Genomic DNA, 3,101 nt, shown 5'->3' on the forward strand with positions numbered 1-3,101 from the left:
AATCTAATAACCATTAATAAATAAAATTAAACAAATTATATATATATAATTACATATAATTCATAAATTTTCTATAAAAATAAATCAATTTAAAAATTAATAAAATAATTCGATTCAGTTCACTTCAATCGATTTTTTCTCTTTAAAATCGAATCAAACCGAAATAAATAAAATTCTTAAAATTTAAAATCGAACCTAACCGATCTAAATTATTTTAAAAATTGAACCGAATTATCAAATTAAAGCGATTCAGGTCGATTTATTTGGTTTAAATCGAATAGTGCTCACTTTTAATATTTATGATAATTTAGTATTATAATAATAAAAGATTGAATTTAATTAACTTTTAAACTTTTTATTTTAATTAAAATTTTATTTATTTTGAATAAAATAAAAATAAAAATAATTAATATTTTTATTGCATTAGAACTTTAATTGTATGTTTGGGAAGGGAGGAAAGTAAGAGGGAAAAGAAAATGTGAGGGGAAAATAAATTTATTTTTCATTCTTTTATTTGGATTGAGTAGAAAATAAATGAGGAGGGAAAATATTGGAGGGAAAATAAAAATATTTTGTCTTTTTCTCCTTTCTCTTCAAAATAAAAAAAAATAAGAGAAAAATATTTAAAAATATAAAAATACTTCTATACTTAATAATTTTTTTTAATTTAAAGATAAAATTATAATTTTACTATTTATAAAATAACGTTTTCTCTAATATTTTTATCTCCCAATCCAAATAAAAAAAAATAAAATAATTTTTATTTTCATTCCTTACTCACTCATTTTTATTTTCAACCTCGCTTTTATTTTTCTTCCGCCTTCCCAAACATTGTGTAAATCCCAGCTTATTTTTCGCTTATTTTAGACGTAACGGTGCACAACCCTTCAGCTCATCTAGTCAGGGCGAGATCCAACGCTTGCTGAATGGATGAGCACGTCACCTTGGTAAAAGGACCTCCCACCATTCAGTCCAGCAGTCGAGTCCAATTGCTGGAGTCTTACAAAAATAATTATATACATTATAATAGTTAAAATTCCGGTCCCCTTAATTTTTTATGACTCAATAATAATACAGTAATAATAATTTTATAGAGCTGAGATGCTATTATATTAAAAAATATTTTAGAAGTGAATATAATAATAATTTATCACGACCCAACCTATGGGTCGGACCGACACTAGGACCTGGACCAATCTAAAGCCCTCGAGGCCCGTAGTAAGCCCAATTATTCCTTAACCCAACTCTAAGACCCATTTGGGCCCAATTTCAAGAATTCAACCGGACAGAGTTCGACCGTAAAATGGACCTTTCAACGGGTAGTTTTTGACTCACCCGACCTGTAAACACAATGAATAATCAATTGGGGAGCTCAGCTCACCCTCCACATACTCAAAAGTCATAAAATAAATGGGAGCTCAGCTCCCTCATCCCATCCATCAAACATGCATAAAATAATAAGTTTACAGGTCCAAAATAACAATTTATATTACAAACCCAAATCAAATAACTATTTCTAACACATGCAGAAATTCTAAGAGTTAACAGGTTTATACAAAAATTAATAAACGACCTGCGAAGGAGAAAAGCAGGTTAACCTCAAAAATATCCTCCTGTGGCCTGGAAAAATATTGAACAGGAGTGAGCGCTCAACTCAGAGAGTAAAATATCAATTTTAACCATAATCTCTATAACTATCTAAAGCTAATGCACCATGTAGAGTGAAATGCAACATCAGCAATACTTTTCACATCATAACAGCAAAAAGGTAATTTGGAGTACTCACGCACCCAGTAATATCAAATCATAAATATATGGGAGCTGATTCCTTATACAGCTCTTTTAAATCTAACCTGTACCAAAGAATAACTCAGCTCGGACTTCCACTAAATAACCAAATCGGGATCCCAGCAAAGAACTCAAGCCTTATCTACCCTAAAGGACCGGGTCCCAGCGAAGAACTCAAGCCGTGTCTACCCTGAAGGACCGGGTCCCAGCAAAGATCTCAAGCCGTGTCTACCCGTCCTATCCATAGCCAACACCACATCACACGCACGCCAACGCACGCACACTGCTCCAAATTACCACAACAACATCCATGGCACTTTAACAGTTATGAATGCAACATAAATCGTGCCTAGAGTTTAACTACATAGATATATGCATATAAGTGATGCATGGACATGCTTGAACATATAATAATATCGAAATTACAAATAAAATTAATATTTTACTCACAGACTTGACAGCGGTCACTGTGGCGGCTGGGTGGAGGAAGAAGGCTGTCTCGGCTCACCTAACAATTTTATTATAATCATTTAATAAATTTGACTCATTACAAACTAAGAAAAAGACCAAATACATCATAAGTCATGCCGAAAATCTGGCAGAGTCTCCCCTATACCTAGGACCTACCCAATCTGAAAAAATTCTGAAAAAATTCTAGAAAACTCAGAAAAATTCGTAAACTCCAAATATATTTTTAGTTTTGCCACGTGGTCTTTAAATTAATTTTTAAAAATCATCAAAGTTTTATAATTTCGGGAAATCAAACCCGATTTCGAAAATCCGAAAAATTTCAAATAATTTCCTAAAATTTAAATAAAATAAAAATATTAATATTACTTACAAAATAATACATTTAAAATTTAGGTTGTTACATTCTTCTCCCTTTACAGAAAATTCGTCCTCGAATTTTACACAAGGCAAAATAAAGTACAGGATTACATATTGAACAGATAAGGGTACTTGCTACGCATGTCCCGTTCTGACTCCCAAGTGCACTCTTCAACTGACTAGCTCCTCCACAAAACCTTAACCATAGGGATCTGTTTTGATCTTAGCTGCCTCACTTGGTAGTCCACTATGGTTACAGGTTGCTCTTTAAACGTCAGGTTTTCTTTCAGCTTTATTACATTCGGCTGTAGCACATGAGAAGGATCAAGAATGTATTTCCTGAGCATGGAAATGTGAAATACAGGATGAACATGAGAAAGGTTGGGTGGTAGTTCCAACCGGTAGGCAACTGCTCCAACTCTGTCAGTAACCTCAAAAGGTCCAATATACCGATGTGCCAACTTGCCATTCTTTCTAAATCTCAT

Source organism: Hevea brasiliensis, chromosome 7 (assembly GCF_030052815.1).
Source record: "Hevea brasiliensis isolate MT/VB/25A 57/8 chromosome 7, ASM3005281v1, whole genome shotgun sequence".
In the NCBI taxonomy this organism is placed as follows: Eukaryota; Viridiplantae; Streptophyta; class Magnoliopsida; order Malpighiales; family Euphorbiaceae; genus Hevea; species Hevea brasiliensis.